At 50.9% G+C, this 17364-nt stretch overlaps 10 non-coding genes and 5 pseudogenes across 10 annotated transcripts; all 15 read right to left on the bottom strand.

The window, feature by feature from the left end:
- Positions 1-1016: 1016 nt before the first annotated feature.
- Positions 1017-1135, bottom strand: LOC149368038 (5S ribosomal RNA). The gene has a single exon (XR_016287663.1). It is a non-coding gene; the product is annotated as a 5S ribosomal RNA (ribosomal RNA).
- A 544-nt stretch (positions 1136-1679) lies between these two features.
- LOC149368039 (5S ribosomal RNA) lies at positions 1680-1798 on the bottom strand. Its single transcript, XR_016288022.1, has one exon. It is a non-coding gene; the product is annotated as a 5S ribosomal RNA (ribosomal RNA).
- Positions 1799-2344: 546 nt separating this feature from the next.
- On the bottom strand, positions 2345-2463 carry LOC149368040 (5S ribosomal RNA). The gene has a single exon (XR_016288033.1). It is a non-coding gene; the product is annotated as a 5S ribosomal RNA (ribosomal RNA).
- A 546-nt stretch (positions 2464-3009) lies between these two features.
- LOC149368041 (5S ribosomal RNA) lies at positions 3010-3128 on the bottom strand. The gene has a single exon (XR_016288044.1). It is a non-coding gene; the product is annotated as a 5S ribosomal RNA (ribosomal RNA).
- A 1185-nt stretch (positions 3129-4313) lies between these two features.
- LOC149368042 (5S ribosomal RNA) lies at positions 4314-4432 on the bottom strand (annotated as a pseudogene).
- A 2582-nt stretch (positions 4433-7014) lies between these two features.
- Positions 7015-7133, bottom strand: LOC149368043 (5S ribosomal RNA). Its single transcript, XR_016288056.1, has one exon. It is a non-coding gene; the product is annotated as a 5S ribosomal RNA (ribosomal RNA).
- A 1102-nt stretch (positions 7134-8235) lies between these two features.
- LOC149368044 (5S ribosomal RNA) lies at positions 8236-8354 on the bottom strand (annotated as a pseudogene).
- A 664-nt stretch (positions 8355-9018) lies between these two features.
- Positions 9019-9137, bottom strand: LOC149368045 (5S ribosomal RNA). The gene has a single exon (XR_016288067.1). It is a non-coding gene; the product is annotated as a 5S ribosomal RNA (ribosomal RNA).
- A 543-nt stretch (positions 9138-9680) lies between these two features.
- On the bottom strand, positions 9681-9799 carry LOC149368046 (5S ribosomal RNA; annotated as a pseudogene).
- A 2329-nt stretch (positions 9800-12128) lies between these two features.
- On the bottom strand, positions 12129-12247 carry LOC149368047 (5S ribosomal RNA; annotated as a pseudogene).
- A 547-nt stretch (positions 12248-12794) lies between these two features.
- On the bottom strand, positions 12795-12913 carry LOC149368048 (5S ribosomal RNA). Its single transcript, XR_016288079.1, has one exon. It is a non-coding gene; the product is annotated as a 5S ribosomal RNA (ribosomal RNA).
- A 545-nt stretch (positions 12914-13458) lies between these two features.
- On the bottom strand, positions 13459-13577 carry LOC149368049 (5S ribosomal RNA). The gene has a single exon (XR_016288090.1). It is a non-coding gene; the product is annotated as a 5S ribosomal RNA (ribosomal RNA).
- A 546-nt stretch (positions 13578-14123) lies between these two features.
- On the bottom strand, positions 14124-14242 carry LOC149368050 (5S ribosomal RNA). The gene has a single exon (XR_016288101.1). It is a non-coding gene; the product is annotated as a 5S ribosomal RNA (ribosomal RNA).
- Positions 14243-14786: 544 nt separating this feature from the next.
- On the bottom strand, positions 14787-14905 carry LOC149368051 (5S ribosomal RNA). The gene has a single exon (XR_016288112.1). It is a non-coding gene; the product is annotated as a 5S ribosomal RNA (ribosomal RNA).
- Positions 14906-15451: 546 nt separating this feature from the next.
- On the bottom strand, positions 15452-15570 carry LOC149368052 (5S ribosomal RNA; annotated as a pseudogene).
- Between the last annotated feature and the right edge of the window lie 1794 nt (positions 15571-17364).

A 17364-nucleotide genomic window follows, 5' to 3' on the forward strand; every position in this document is an offset into this window, starting at 1 on the left:
CCCTAAATTCGCCAAAAGCTCACGCAAATGCTTTTCTTCTTTTTTTTCCTCATATTTTCTTATAGTTGAACGCTCAATGGCATGCATTTTCAACTCCTGCTTAAAGCATTCCCAAGATTCAATACGTCCTGTTTTACTATTATTAAACATATCCATGCTTTCCTTAACTTTTCTTAAAAATATGTCGTCTTCTATAAGCCTTGAGTTTAGTTTCCACATATGCCAGTTCATTTTTGCTTTACGCTGCTTCCTTCCTCCCAAAGTTACCGTAACTAGGCAGTGGTCACTAATATGGCCGATTTTTTTTTGTCTTTATTGCCTGTTTTGACAGATTACAACAGATCATAAACAGATGTTCTGCGCTGCACACTCAAACAACAAGAACGGACATGAGTTTCACTCGCGTGAGAAAATCAAAACTGTCTCAGGGAACACAACTCTCCCATCAAAACATGGTATGGCCGATGGCGAGAGACAGTGCTTTCCGAGTCTTTATGTACTGTGTTTGGCCCTCGAGGATGCAAAACTGCGCATGGATACTTCCCTCGCTCGTGGCAACAGCCGCCAAGCGTGCAGTTACCTGCCCTGCGCTTTTCTCAGCCGTTCTGGCGAACCTAAACCACTGCGGCATGCACGGAAAGAGCAGCGGGAGCGAGCCTGTGTTGTTTACACATGGACCGGCAGTGGGTGCGGTGCATGGTGCGGTGGGCGCATATTGTGCGCTTCTGCGCAGTGTTATGCGCACACTGAGCCTCCCAGCTATCTTGGGGCTTTGCTAGAGTTTAATCTGCAGTGTACCCGCCGCGGCAGACGACAGAATGACAGCCGAGACGCCACGGGTTCGCTTCGAGTTTTGCCACAGTTTCGCGTCCGCACGTACTACACGTTGGACACGTTGCCGATGAGATTGTATTATCGATAACAAAATAACGTCACCTCCTATAGTTGCCTGAGACACTGCGCAACTATGACAGAAAAAAAAAAAACGTGAAGGGCGAATAAAAATGCAAAAGAAATGCCATCAGCACTCGGTGTTCCCAGGTGGCCTCCCTCCCAAGTACTGACCGAGCCCAATGCTGCTTAGCTTCGGTGATCGGACGAGAACCGGCGTATTCAACATGGTATGGCCGATGGCGAGAGACAGTGCTTTCCGAGTCTTTATGTACTGTGTTTGGCCCTCGAGGATGCAAAACTGCGCATGGATACTTCCCTCGCTCGTGGCAACAGCCGCCAAGCGAGCAGTTACCTGCCCTGCGCTTTTCTCAGCCGTTCTGGCGAACCTAAACCACTGCGGCATGCACGGAAAGAGCAGCGGGAGCGAGCCTGTGTTGTTTACACATGGACCGGCAGTGGGTGCGGTGCATGGTGCGGTGGGCGCATATTGTGCGCTTCTGCGCAGTGTTATGCGCACACTGGGCCTCCCAGCTATCTTGGGGCTTTGCTAGAGTTTAATCTGCAGTGTACCCGCCGCGGCAGACGTCAGAATGACAGCCGAGACGCCACGGGTTCGCTACGAGTTTTGCCACAGTTTCGCGTCCGCACGTACTACACGTTGGACACGTTGCCGATGAGATTGTATTATCGATAACAAAATAACGTCACCTCCTATAGTTGCCTGAGACACTGCGCAACTATGACAGAAAAAAAAACGTGAAGGGCGAATAAAAATGCAAAAGAAATGCCATCAGCACTCGGTGTTCCCAGGTGGTCTCCCTCCCAAGTACTGACCGAGCCCAATGCTGCTTAGCTTCGGTGATCGGACGAGAACCGGCGTATTCAACATGGTATGGCCGATGGCGAGAGACAGTGCTTTCCGAGTCTTTATGTACTGTGTTTGGCCCTCGAGGATGCAAAACTGCGCATGGATACTTCCCTCGCTCGTGGCAACAGCCGCCAAGCGTGCAGTTACCTGCCCTGCGCTTTTCTCAGCCGTTCTGGCGAACCTAAACCACTGCGGCATGCACGGAAAGAGCAGCGGGAGCGAGCCTGTGTTGTTTACACATGGACCGGCAGTGGGTGCGGTGCATGGTGCGGTGGGCGCATATTGTGCGCTTCTGCGCAGTGTTATGCGCACACTGGGCCTCCCAGCTATCTTGGGGCTTTGCTAGAGTTTAATCTGCAGTGTACCCGCCGCGGCAGACGTCAGAATGACAGCCGAGACGCCACGGGTTCGCTTCGAGTTTTGCCACAGTTTCGCGTCCGCACGTACTACACGTTGGACACGTTGCCGATGAGATTGTATTATCGATAACAAAATAACGTCACCTCCTATAGTTGCCTGAGACACTGCGCAACTATGACAGAAAAAAAAAAACGTGAAGGGCGAATAAAAATGCAAAAGAAATGCCATCAGCACTCGGTGTTCCCAGGTGGTCTCCCTCCCAAGTACTGACCGAGCCCAATGCTGCTTAGCTTCGGTGATCGGACGAGAACCGGCGTATTCAACATGGTATGGCCGATGGCGAGAGACAGTGCTTTCCGAGTCTTTATGTACTGTGTTTGGCCCTCGAGGATGCAAAACTGCGCATGGATACTTCCCTCGCTCGTGGCAACAGCCGCCAAGCGTGCAGTTACCTGCCCTGCGCTTTTCTCAGCCGTTCTGGCGAACCTAAACCACTGCGGCATGCACGGAAAGAGCAGCGGGAGCGAGCCTGTGTTGTTTACACATGGACCGGCAGTGGGTGCGGTGCATGGTGCGGTGGGCGCATATTGTGCGCTTCTGCGCAGTGTTATGCGCACACTGGGCCTCCCAGCTATCTTGGGGCTTTGCTAGAGTTTAATCTGCAGTGTACCCGCCGCGGCAGACGTCAGAATGACAGCCGAGACGCCACGGGTTCGCTTCGAGTTTTGCCACAGTTTCGCGTCCGCACGTACTACACGTTGGACACGTTGCCGATGAGATTGTATTATCGATAACAAAATAACGTCACCTCCTATAGTTGCCTGAGACACTGCGCAACTATGACAGAAAAAAAAAAGCGTGAAGGGCGAATAAAAATGCAAAAGAAATGCCATCAGCACTCGGTGTTCCCAGGTGGTCTCCCTCCCAAGTACTGACCGAGCCCAATGCTGCTTAGCTTCGGTGATCGGACGAGAACCGGCGTATTCAACATGGTATGGCCGATGGCGAGAGACGGTGCTTTCCGAGTCTTTATGTACTGTGTTTGGCCCTCGAGGATGCAAAACTGCGCATGGATACTTCCCTCGCTCGTGGCAACAGCCGCCAAGCGTGCAGTTACCTGCCCTGCGCTTTTCTCAGCCGTTCTGGCGAACCTAAACCACTGCGGCATGCACGGAAAGAGCAGCGGGAGCGAGCCTGTGTTGTTTACACATGGACCGGCAGTGGGTGCGGTGCATGGTGCGGTGGGCGCATATTGTGCGCTTCTGCGCAGTGTTATGCGCACACTGGGCCTCCCAGCTATCTTGGGGCTTTGCTAGAGTTTAATCTGCAGTGTACCCGCCGCGGCAGACGTCAGAATGACAGCCGAGACGCCACGGGTTCGCTTCGAGTTTTGCCACAGTTTCGCGTCCGCACGTACTACACGTTGGACACGTTGCCGATGAGATTGTATTATCGATAACAAAATAACGTCACCTCCTATAGTTGCCTGAGACACTGCGCAACTATGACAGAAAAAAAAACGTGAAGGGCGAATAAAAATGCAAAAGAAATGCCATCAGCACTCGGTGTTCCCAGGTGGTCTCCCTCCCAAGTACTGACCGAGCCCAATGCTGCTTAGCTTCGGTGATCGGACGAGAACCGGCGAGAGACAGTGCTTTCCGAGTCTTTATGTACTGTGTTTGGCCCTCGAGGATGCAAAACTGCGCATGGATACTTCCCTCGCTCGTGGCAACAGCCGCCAAGCGTGCAGTTACCTGCCCTGCGCTTTTCTCAGCCGTTCTGGCGAACCTAAACCACTGCGGCATGCACGGAAAGAGCAGCGGGAGCGAGCCTGTGTTGTTTACACATGGACCGGCAGTGGGTGCGGTGCATGGTGCGGTGGGCGCATATTGTGCGCTTCTGCGCAGTGTTATGCGCACACTGGGCCTCCCAGCTATTTTGGGGCTTTGCTAGAGTTTAATCTGCAGTGTACCCGCCGCGGCAGACGTCAGAATGACAGCCGAGACGCCACGGGTTCGCTTCGAGTTTTGCCACAGTTTCGCGTCCGCACGTACTACACGTTGGACACGTTGCCGATGAGATTGTATTATCGATAACAAAATAACGTCACCTCCTATAGTTGCCTGAGACACTGCGCAACTATGACAGAAAAAAAAAAAAACGTGAAGGGCGAATAAAAATGCAAAAGAAATGCCATCAGCACTCGGTGTTCCCAGGTGGTCTCCCTCCCAAGTACTGACCGAGCCCAATGCTGCTTAGCTTCGGTGATCGGACGAGAACCGGCGTATTCAACATGGTATGGCCGATTTTTTTTCTTTATTGCCTGGCTTTGACACAAAACACTGGACAACACAAACAATCAACAAAAGACAATAACTATGTACACACGACTTGTGGTCAGCCAGCATAAATCTGGCTTCGTCCAATTAAAATTCACGCAACGTACAGAGCGGCTCTAGTCTTGAGAGCCACTCCGGAGGCTCCGCAGCGGCTTTCTGAATGGCCAGAAACATCTCCATACTTTCGCGAAAGTAAATTCTGGCAGGTCTTGCGTCACTGTCACAATGCCAGCCTGCCATTCTGGAGCGCCATATACAGTGGAGGCCTGTCAGCATTATTAAATCGAAAGGCACCCCATCCTCATTTTCAACACATAAGAACCGGATGCCATACGGGTCTAGTGGAAATTCTTTCTTTAATGTTCGCTGCAATACATCCCAAAAATAAACCCCTTCCCAACAGTGTAAAAATACATGGTCTATTGTTTCCGGCTTTCTGCAAATTAAACAGTGAGATCCCCAGGGTAAAAACAATTCCTTTCCCTCTAAAAATTTTTTAACCGGTAAGGTCCCGGTGTGCAATTTAAAAAAGAAGGTTTTTGTTCCAGGCGGCACCTGCATTTTTTTAACTCTCTTTAAAACATCTTTGCCTGGGCCTCCACTGTACAAGGCCCTGTACAAGGGCTCGGGGAAAACTACATCGCACAAGGCACGGTACAGTTTCTTTCGTTTCACACTGGACAGAAAGTCATTGGAAAATCGCGCGCAAAGAAACCTTACACTGGCTACGACTTCCCGGTAAAAACCGGTGACCCTACTATACACCTCAGCAGTTCCGACTATGTACTCTGGAAGTAGATGCCGCAGCCTAACTTGGCATACGGTACGCAAAAAAGGGTCTCTTGTGTCCCTAAAAAACAAAAAACGATTGACCAGCTGTCGCAAAAACAAATGGCCCAATCCCAACCCCCCGTCTGGTACTCGTCGGAACAGGTTGGTTCGGCTGCAGCGCTCCCATTCAGACGACCAGATAAAGACGGCGAAAATTCGGTGTAGCTTTTGAATACTTAACCGTGAACAGTGCAACACCTGCATTACGTACCAGAGCCTGCTGATAAAGAACAGGTTGCAAACAGTGGCTCTGGCGAAAATCGACAAGGTCGTTCCTTTCCACTTATCAGCTCTCTCCCGTGTCTCTTTGACCTGTCCTGTCCAATAATGTTCACTGTCACGGTAAGCATCGAGCGGAACGCCCAAGTACTTATCTGGTGTCGTCGTCCAAGGCACGCTAGCAAACCGTTCGGGCGTAGATGCCCACCGTCCATGCCAAAGCCCGAGGCACTTCGACCAGTTAACCCCGCTGCCTGTAGCTTGGCTGAAATCCCGTACACATTGACGGTCATCTTTAATGAAGCCTTTAAACTAAAATCACTGCCTCCGTCCTATGGCTCGTCCCATACTGTGCTGATTCCGAAAACGGACGACACAGACAGATTACGACTGGTAGCAGCATATCGACCCATAGCACTCACTAACGTCGAGTACAAAATTTACATGAAGGTTTTGGCACGAAGGTTGCAGACCGTGATCCATTTATTAGTTGGTCCGCATCAGACCTGCGGGATTAAAGGGCGGTCCATTTTTACAAATATCCACGTTGCGCGCAGTGTATTAGAATGCTGTGATGACACTAATGATCAGGTAGCTATACTCCAGATAGATTTAGAAAAGGCTTTTGACTGCGTTGCCCATGAACTTTTGTTTGCAGTATTAGGCCATGTTAACGTTGGTTCTGTTATTCGCGAGGGTGTGGCCCTGGCATACCGGAACTGCGCGACGAGATTGATCGTTAACAAGAGTCTGGGGGCCCCCATTAGCGTGCAGCGTTCGGTGCGCCAGGGCTGTCCCCTCAGCCCCCTTTTATTTTGTATTTATGTGGAGACCCTTTGTTTAAAGATACTGAAAAACAGGAGTATTACCGGATTCAGATTACAAGCAGCCGAAGTGAAGCTCTTGGCGTACGCTGATGACATTGCTGTGTTTGCCGTTAACATGGTATGGCCGATGGCGAGAGACAGTGCTTTCCGAGTCTTTATGTACTGTGTTTGGCCCTCGAGGATGCAAAACTGCGCATGGATACTTCCCTCGCTCGTGGCAACAGCCGCCAAGCGTGCAGTTACCTGCCCTGCGCTTTTCTCAGCCGTTCTGGCGAACCTAAACCACTGCGGCATGCACGGAAAGAGCAGCGGGAGCGAGCCTGTGTTGTTTACACATGGACCGGCAGTGGGTGCGGTGCATGGTGCGGTGGGCGCATATTGTGCGCTTCTGCGCAGTGTTATGCGCACACTGGGCCTCCCAGCTATCTTGGGGCTTTGCTAGAGTTTAATCTGCAGTGTACCCGCCGCGGCAGACGTCAGAATGACAGCCGAGACGCCACGGGTTCGCTTCGAGTTTTGCCACAGTTTCGCGTCCGCACGTACTACACGTTGGACACGTTGCCGATGAGATTGTATTATCGATAACAAAATAACGTCACCTCCTATAGTTGCCTGAGACACTGCGCAACTATGACAGAAAAAAAAACGTGAAGGGCGAATAAAAATGCAAAAGAAATGCCATCAGCACTCGGTGTTCCCAGGTGGTCTCCCTCCCAAGTACTGACCGAGCCCAATGCTGCTTAGCTTCGGTGATCGGACGAGAACCGGCGTATTCAACATGGTATGGCCGATGGCGAGAGACAGTGCTTTCCGAGTCTTTATGTACTGTGTTTGGCCCTCGAGGATGCAAAACTGCGCATGGATACTTCCCTCGCTCGTGGCAACAGCCGCCAAGCGTGCAGTTACCTGCCCTGCGCTTTTCTCAGCCGTTCTGGCGAACCTAAACCACTGCGGCATGCACGGAAAGAGCAGCGGGAGCGAGCCTGTGTTGTTTACACATGGACCGGCAGTGGGTGCGGTGCATGGTGCGGTGGGCGCATATTGTGCGCTTCTGCGCAGTGTTCTGCGCACACTGGGCCTCCCAGCTATCTTGGGGCTTTGCTAGAGTTTAATCTGCAGTGTACCCGCCGCGGCAGACGTCAGAATGACAGCCGAGACGCCACGGGTTCGCTTCGAGTTTTGCCACAGTTTCGCGTCCGCACGTACTACACGTTGGACACGTTGCCGATGAGATTGTATTATCGATAACAAAATAACGTCACCTCCTATAGTTGCCTGAGACACTGCGCAATGCTGCTTAGCTTCGGTGATCGGACGAGAACCGGCGTATTCAACATGGTATGGCCGATGGCGAGAGACAGTGCTTTCCGAGTCTTTATGTACTGTGTTTGGCCCTCGAGGATGCAAAACTGCGCATGGATACTTCCCTCGCTCGTGGCAACAGCCGCCAAGCGTGCAGTTACCTGCCCTGCGCTTTTCTCAGCCGTTCTGGCGAACCTAAACCACTGCGGCATGCACGGAAAGAGCAGCGGGAGCGAGCCTGTGTTGTTTACACATGGACCGGCAGTGGGTGCGGTGCATGGTGCGGTGGGCGCATATTGTGCGCTTCTGCGCAGTGTTATGCGCACACTGGGCCTCCCAGCTATCTTGGGGCTTTGCTAGAGTTTAATCTGCAGTGTACCCGCCGCGGCAGACGTCAGAATGACAGCCGAGACGCCACGGGTTCGCTTCGAGTTTTGCCACAGTTTCGCGTCCGCACGTACTACACGTTGGACACGTTGCCGATGAGATTGTATTATCGATAACAAAATAACGTCACCTCCTATAGTTGCCTGAGACACTGCGCAACTATGACAGAAAAAAAAAACGTGAAGGGCGAATAAAAATGCAAAAGAAATGCCATCAGCACTCGGTGTTCCCAGGTGGTCTCCCTCCCAAGTACTGACCGAGCCCAATGCTGCTTAGCTTCGGTGATCGGACGAGAACCGGCGTATTCAACATGGTATGGCCGATTTTTTTTCTTTATTGCCTGGCTTTGACACAAAACACTGGACAACACAAACAATCAACAAAAGACAATAACTATGTACACACGACTTGTGGTCAGCCAGCATAAATCTGGCTTCGTCCAATGGCGAGAGACAGTGCTTTCCGAGTCTTTATGTACTGTGTTTGGCCCTCGAGGATGCAAAACTGCGCATGGATACTTCCCTCGCTCGTGGCAACAGCCGCCAAGCGTGCAGTTACCTGCCCTGCGCTTTTCTCAGCCGTTCTGGCGAACCTAAACCACTGCGGCATGCACGGAAAGAGCAGCGGGAGCGAGCCTGTGTTGTTTACACATGGACCGGCAGTGGGTGCGGTGCATGGTGCGGTGGGCGCATATTGTGCGCTTCTGCGCAGTGTTATGCGCACACTGGGCCTCCCAGCTATCTTGGGGCTTTGCTAGAGTTTAATCTGCAGTGTACCCGCCGCGGCAGACGTCAGAATGACAGCCGAGACGCCACGGGTTCGCTTCGAGTTTTGCCACAGTTTCGCGTCCGCACGTACTACACGTTGGACACGTTGCCGATGAGATTGTATTATCGATAACAAAATAACGTCACCTCCTATAGTTGCCTGAGACACTGCGCAACTATGACAGAAAAAAAAACGTGAAGGGCGAATAAAAATGCAAAAGAAATGCCATCAGCACTCGGTGTTCCCAGGTGGTCTCCCTCCCAAGTACTGACCGAGCCCAATGCTGCTTAGCTTCGGTGATCGGACGAGAACCGGCGTATTCAACATGGTATGGCCGATGGCGAGAGACAGTGCTTTCCGAGTCTTTATGTACTGTGTTTGGCCCTCGAGGATGCAAAACTGCGCATGGATACTTCCCTCGCTCGTGGCAACAGCCGCCAAGCGTGCAGTTACCTGCCCTGCGCTTTTCTCAGCCGTTCTGGCGAACCTAAACCACTGCGGCACACGGAAAGAGCAGCGGGAGCGAGCCTGTGTTGTTTACACATGGACCGGCAGTGGGTGCGGTGCATGGTGCGGTGGGCGCATATTGTGCGCTTCTGCGCAGTGTTATGCGCACACTGGGCCTCCCAGCTATCTTGGGGCTTTGCTAGAGTTTAATCTGCAGTGTACCCGCCGCGGCAGACGTCAGAATGACAGCCGAGACGCCACGGGTTCGCTTCGAGTTTTGCCACAGTTTCGCGTCCGCACGTACTACACGTTGGACACGTTGCCGATGAGATTGTATTATCGATAACAAAATAACGTCACCTCCTATAGTTGCCTGAGACACTGCGCAACTATGACAGAAAAAAAAAACGTGAAGGGCGAATAAAAATGCAAAAGAAATGCCATCAGCACTCGGTGTTCCCAGGTGGTCTCCCTCCCAAGTACTGACCGAGCCCAATGCTGCTTAGCTTCGGTGATCGGACGAGAACCGGCGTATTCAACATGGTATGGCGGATTTTTTTTTTTTTTTTTCTTTATTGCCTGGCTTTGACACAAAAAAACTGGACGACACAAACAATCAACAAAAGACAATAACTATGTACACACGACTTGTGGTCAGCCAGCATAAATCTGGCTTCGTCCAATTAAAATTCACGCAACGTACAGAGCGGCTCTAGTCTTGAGAGCCACTCCGGAGGCTCCGCAGCGGCTTTCTGAATGGCCAGAAACATCTCCATACTTTCGCGAAAGTAAATTCTGGCAGGTCTTGCGTCACTGTCACAATGCCAGCCCGCCATTCTGGAGCGCCATATACAGTGGAGGCCTGTCAGCATTATTAAATCGAAAGGCACCCCATCCTCATTTTCAACACATAAGAACCGGATGCCATACGGGTCTAGTGGAAATTCTTTCTTTAATGTTCGCTGCAATACATCCCAAAAATAAACCCCTTCCCAACAGTGTAAAAATACATGGTCTATTGTTTCCGGCTTTCTGCAAATTAAACAGTGAGATCCCCAGGGTAAAAACAATTCCTTTCCCTCTAAAAACTTTTTAACCGGTAAGGTCCCGGTGTGCAACTTAAAAAAGAAGGTTTTTGTTCCAGGCGGCACCTGCATTTTTTTTACTCTCTTTAAAACATCTTTGCCTGGGCCTCCACTGTACACGGCCCTGTACAAGGGCTCGGGGAAAACTACATCGCACAAGGCACGGTACAGTTTCTTTCGTTTCACACTGGCCAGAAAGTCATTTGAAAACCGCGCGGAAAGAAACCTTACACTGGCTACGACTTCCCGGTAAAAACCGGTGACCCTACTATACACCTCAGCAGTTCCGACTATGTACTCTGGAAGTAGATGCCGCAGCCTAACTTGGCATACGGTACGCAAAAAAGGGTCTCTTGTGTCCCTAAAAAACAAAAAACGATTGACCAGCTGTCGCAAAAACAAATGGCCCAATCCCAACCCGCCGTCTTGTACCCGTCGGAACAGGTTGGTCCGGCTGCAGCGCTCCCATTCAGACGACCAGATAAAGACGGCGAAAATTCGGTGAAGCTTTTGAATACTTAACCGTGAACAGTGCAACACCTGCATTACATACCAGAGGCTGCTGATAAAGAACAGGTTGCAAACAGTGGCTCTGGCGAAAACTGACAAGGTCGTTCCTTTCCACTTATCAGCTCTCTCCCGTGTCTCTTTGAAGGGGAATGGTTTTACGTGGGAAATGTGGAAGTTAAATGACAAGCTACTTCAAGACGAATTTTATAACCGGGCTGTAAGGGAAGAAATAGCAAAAATAGAACCAAGTAGCAATATGAGGACTTGGCAGCAGTGGGAGCTCACTAAAGAAAGTTTAAAATTAAAAGCCATAGAAAGAGCCACCTGTATACGTCATGAAGCAAAACAACAGGAAATGGAGCTAAAGGCACTGCTTCAGAAGATGCTAAAACAGGAATGCTTAGCGCCTGGTAAATGGATGGACGACATAAGAAAAACCAAACAAAAGCTAGAGCTAATCGAGGAAGACCGTTATCGGGGAGCGCTGGTGAGGGCAAGGGCAGAAGACATGGCTGCAGGGGAAGCGCCAACGAAACGAGCGCTTGGTTTGGAAAAAGCCCGTGCGGAAAGAAATCACATTCATGAAATAGAATGGGGAGGTGTTTCAAAAACAGACATCGATCATATCAAAGCAGCTTTTTTCGAGCATTACCAGGCGCTCTTCGCATTGCATCCGGTAGATGTTATCGCATTTAAGGATTCGTTTCTAGCCGAGATGCCGCGTCTGAACATGGTATGGCCGATGGCGAGAGACAGTGCTTTCCGAGTCTTTATGTACTGTGTTTGGCCCTCGAGGATGCAAAACTGCGCATGGATACTTCCCTCGCTCGTGGCAACAGCCGCCAAGCGTGCAGTTACCTGCCCTGCGCTTTTCTCAGCCGTTCTGGCGAACCTAAACCACTGCGGCATGCACGGAAAGAGCAGCGGGAGCGAGCCTGTGTTGTTTACACATGGACCGGCAGTGGGTGCGGTGCATGGTGCGGTGGGCGCATATTGTGCGCTTCTGCGCAGTGTTATGCGCACACTGGGCCTCCCAGCTATCTTGGGGCTTTGCTAGAGTTTAATCTGCAGTGTACCCGCCGCGGCAGACGTCAGAATGACAGCCGAGACGCCACGGGTTCGCTTCGAGTTTTGCCACAGTTTCGCGTCCGCACGTACTACACGTTGGACACGTTGCCGATGAGATTGTATTATCGATAACAAAATAACGTCACCTCCTATAGTTGCCTGAGACACTGCGCAACTATGACAGAAAAAAAAACGTGAAGGGCGAATAAAAATGCAAAAGAAATGCCATCAGCACTCGGTGTTCCCAGGTGGTCTCCCTCCCAAGTACTGACCGAGCCCAATGCTGCTTAGCTTCGGTGATCGGACGAGAACCGGCGTATTCAACATGGTATGGCGGATGGCGAGAGACAGTGCTTTCCGAGTCTTTATGTACTGTGTTTGGCCCTCGAGGATGCAAAACTGCGCATGGATACTTCCCTCGCTCGTGGCAACAGCCGCCAAGCGTGCAGTTACCTGCCCTGCGCTTTTCTCAGCCGTTCTGGCGAACCTAAACCACTGCGGCATGCACGGAAAGAGCAGCGGGAGCGAGCCTGTGTTGTTTACACATGGACCGGCAGTGGGTGCGGTGCATGGTGCGGTGGGCGCATATTGTGCGCTTCTGCGCAGTGTTATGCGCACACTGGGCCTCCCAGCTATCTTGGGGCTTTGCTAGAGTTTAATCTGCAGTGTACCCGCCGCGGCAGACGTCAGAATGACAGCCGAGACGCCACGGGTTCGCTTCGAGTTTTGCCACAGTTTCGCGTCCGCACGTACTACACGTTGGACACGTTGCCGATGAGATTGTATTATCGATAACAAAATAACGTCACCTCCTATAGTTGCCTGAGACACTGCGCAACTATGACAGAAAAAAAAAAAACGTGAAGGGCGAATAAAAATGCAAAAGAAATGCCATCAGCACTCGGTGTTCCCAGGTGGTCTCCCTCCCAAGTACTGACCGAGCCCAATGCTGCTTAGCTTCGGTGATCGGACGAGAACCGGCGTATTCAACATGGTATGGCCGATGGCGAGAGACAGTGCTTTCCGAGTCTTTATGTACTGTGTTTGGCCCTCGAGGATGCAAAACTGCGCATGGATACTTCCCTCGCTCGTGGCAACAGCCGCCAAGCGTGCAGTTACCTGCCCTGCGCTTTTCTCAGCCGTTCTGGCGAACCTAAACCACTGCGGCATGCACGGAAAGAGCAGCGGGAGCGAGCCTGTGTTGTTTACACATGGACCGGCAGTGGGTGCGGTGCATGGTGCGGTGGGCGCATATTGTGCGCTTCTGCGCAGTGTTATGCGCACACTGGGCCTCCCAGCTATCTTGGGGCTTTGCTAGAGTTTAATCTGCAGTGTACCCGCCGCGGCAGACGTCAGAATGACAGCCGAGACGCCACGGGTTCGCTTCGAGTTTTGCCACAGTTTCGCGTCCGCACGTACTACACGTTGGACACGTTGCCGATGAGATTGTATTATCGATAACAAAATAACGTCACCTCCTATAGTTGCCTGAGACACTGCGCAACTATGACAGAAAAAAAAAACGTGAAGGGCGAATAAAAATGCAAAAGAAATGCCATCAGCACTCGGTGTTCCCAGGTGGTCTCCCTCCCAAGTACTGACCGAGCCCAATGCTGCTTAGCTTCGGTGATCGGACGAGAACCGGCGTATTCAACATGGTATGGCCGATGGCGAGAGACAGTGCTTTCCGAGTCTTTATGTACTGTGTTTGGCCCTCGAGGATGCAAAACTGCGCATGGATACTTCCCTCGCTCGTGGCAACAGCCGCCAAGCGTGCAGTTACCTGCCCTGCGCTTTTCTCAGCCGTTCTGGCGAACCTAAACCACTGCGGCATGCACGGAAAGAGCAGCGGGAGCGAGCCTGTGTTGTTTACACATGGACCGGCAGTGGGTGCGGTGCATGGTGCGGTGGGCGCATATTGTGCGCTTCTGCGCAGTGTTATGCGCACACTGGGCCTCCCAGCTATCTTGGGGCTTTGCTAGAGTTTAATCTGCAGTGTACCCGCCGCGGCAGACGTCAGAATGACAGCCGAGACGCCACGGGTTCGCTTCGAGTTTTGCCACAGTTTCGCGTCCGCACGTACTACACGTTGGACACGTTGCCGATGAGATTGTATTATCGATAACAAAATAACGTCACCTCCTATAGTTGCCTGAGACACTGCGCAACTATGACAGAAAAAAAAAAACGTGAAGGGCGAATAAAAATGCAAAAGAAATGCCATCAGCACTCGGTGTTCCCAGGTGGTCTCCCTCCCAAGTACTGACCGAGCCCAATGCTGCTTAGCTTCGGTGATCGGACGAGAACCGGCGTATTCAACATGGTATGGCCGATGGCGAGAAACAGTGCTTTCCGAGTCTTTATGTACTGTGTTTGGCCCTCGAGGATGCAAAACTGCGCATGGATACTTCCCTCGCTCGTGGCAACAGCCGCCAAGCGTGCAATTACCTGCCCTGCGCTTTTCTCAGCCGTTCTGGCGAACCTAAACCACTGCGGCATGCACGGAAAGAGCAGCGGGAGCGAGCCTGTGTTGTTTACACATGGACCGGCAGTGGGTGCGGTGCATGGTGCGGTGGGCGCATACTGTGCGCTTCTGCGCAGTGTTATGCGCACACTGGGCCTCCCAGCTATCTTGGGGCTTTGCTAGAGTTTAATCTGCAGTGTACCCGCCGCGGCAGACGTCAGAATGACAGCCGAGACGCCACGGGTTCGCTTCGAGTTTTGCCACAGTTTCGCGTCCGCACGTACTACACGTTGGACACGTTGCCGATGAGATTGTATTATCGATAACAAAATAACGTCACCTCCTATAGTTGCCTGAGACACTGCGCAACTATGACAGAAAAAAAAACGTGAAGGGCGAATAAAAATGCAAAAGAAATGCCATCAGCACTCGGTGTTCCCAGGTGGTCTCCCTCCCAAGTACTGACCGAGCCCAATGCTGCTTAGCTTCGGTGATCGGACGAGAACCGGCGTATTCAACATGGTATGGCCGATGGCGAGAGACAGTGCTTTCCGAGTCTTTATGTACTGTGTTTGGCCCTCGAGGATGCAAAACTGCGCATGGATACTTCCCTCGCTCGTGGCAACAGCCGCCAAGCGTGCAGTTACCTGCCCTGCGCTTTTCTCAGCCGTTCTGGTGAACCTAAACCACTGCGGCATGCACGGAAAGAGCAGCGGGAGCGAGCCTGTGTTGTTTACACATGGACCGGCAGTGGGTGCGGTGCATGGTGCGGTGGGCGCATATTGTGCGCTTCTGCGCAGTGTTATGCGCACACTGGGCCTCCCAGCTATCTTGGGGCTTTGCTAGAGTTTAATCTGCAGTGTACCCGCCGCGGCAGACGTCAGAATGACAGCCGAGACGCCACGGGTTCGCTTCGAGTTTTGCCACAGTTTCGCGTCCGCACGTACTACACGTTGGACACGTTGCCGATGAGATTGTATTATCGATAACAAAATAACGTCACCTCCTATAGTTGCCTGAGACACTGCGCAACTATGACAGAAAAAAAAAAACGTGAAGGGCGAATAAAAATGCAAAAGAAATGCCATCAGCACTCGGTGTTCCCAGGTGGTCTCCCTCCCAAGTACTGACCGAGCCCAATGCTGCTTAGCTTCGGTGATCGGACGAGAACCGGCGTATTCAACATGGTATGGCCGATTTTTTTTTTTTTTGTCTTTATTGCCTGTTTTGACAGATTACAACAGATCATAAACAGATGTTCTGCGCTGCACACTCAAACAACAAGAACGGACATGTGTTTCACTCGCGTGAGAAAATCAAAACTGTCTCAGGGAACACAACTCTCCCATCAACTCGATAACTTCATCTCCAAAACATAGCTCCTTGTACACTTCACGTAGCTTAAATATGCTTTCTTTGAAGTAATCGCGGACAGAACGCGCATCTTCATCACAGTGTCGTACAGCCATCCTGCTTCGCCAAATACTGTGCAGGCCAAGCAGGAAAATTACATCATATTTATAAAGATCCGGCTCTATGTCCAGGAATCGTATCCCATACGGCGTTAGGGGTAAGTCTTTCTTTATTGTACGCTGGAGCACGTCCCAAAAGAGCAGCGCATCCCAGCAATCAATAAAAACGTGTTCTATTGACTCTGGTTTGCGACACAACAAGCAGTCAGTACCCCATGGTAGAAACAATCCCTTTTCCTCCATCCATGTTTTAACCGGCAACGTCCCAGTGTGTAACTTGAAGAAGAACGTCTTCACACCCGCTGGCACCAACATTTTTCGTACTCTTTTTAAAACATTTCCTGCTTGGCCTCCACTATACATAGATCGATAGATTGGCTCCGGGAAGACAGAGTCGAGCAAATCTTTTAACAATTTCTTACGCGTGACATTAGAAAGATATTCCAAACTGAAGCGCGCATTCAGAAACCGGAAAGCAAAGACCACTTCTTTCAAAAACCTACTTGCACTGTATCTCATCCCGTCCACACTGGAAATAACATAGTTTGGCAAAGCCGAAGAAAGCCTCACTTGAATAAATGTCCGCAGGAAAGGGTCGCGTTGATCTCGAAGAAACAGAAATCTTGACACCACCTGCCTCAGGTACAAGTGTGGCAAGGAAAGACCCCCTTTTCTCAAACGCAGAAATAAATTATCACGTTTAGTCCTCTCCCATGAGGACTGCCAAACAAAAACTGCGAAGAGACGATGAAACTTTTGAATGCTAAGTCGAGAGCATGAAAGGACCTGCAACAAATAGCACACTTTTGAAACCAGATATACATTGCATATGTTTGCGCGCGTGAATACAGACAGTTCCTTCCCTGACCATTTCTGTGCACGCGTGGAGAGTTCCTGAATTTTCTCCTTCCAAAAGTCATCGTTATCTCGATACTTGTCAAGAGGTACACCTAGGTATTTGGAAGGAACATGTGACCATTTTACACTTGCATGAAACAAAGGCGCTGATGCCCAATTCCCATGCCAAAGGCCCGCACACTTGTCCAGGTTAACAACGCTATTGGTTACATCACAAAATCTACGAACAACCGACATCGCATGTTCTATGCTTCTGTGGTCACTACAGAAAACTGCCACATCATCGGCATAAGCCAATACTTTAATTTCACATGCTTCCAGTTCGAAACCACGAATACAGCTGTTATTTATTACATTTCGGCAAAGTGGCTCCAGGTACAGAGCGAAAAGTAGCGGTGACATTGGGCAGCCTTGCCGCACGGATGCTTTAACGGCAATTCTGTCTGTGAGCTCTCGGTTAACAACCAGATTCGTGGTACAGTTGCTATAGGCCATTTTAACCCCTTTTAAAATAACTTCTCCAACACAGACATGTTCAAGGATTTTAAAAAGAATGTCATGACATACACGGTCAAATGCCTTCTCTAAATCAATTTGCAACATTGCGACTCGCCTAAAGTCAGCGTCACAGCATTCCAGTATACTCCGAGTGACATGAACATTCG

This window comes from Amblyomma mixtum, chromosome 1 (genome assembly GCF_055824585.1).
Source record: "Amblyomma mixtum isolate Tamu chromosome 1, ASM5582458v1, whole genome shotgun sequence".
In the NCBI taxonomy this organism is placed as follows: domain Eukaryota; kingdom Metazoa; phylum Arthropoda; class Arachnida; order Ixodida; family Ixodidae; genus Amblyomma; species Amblyomma mixtum.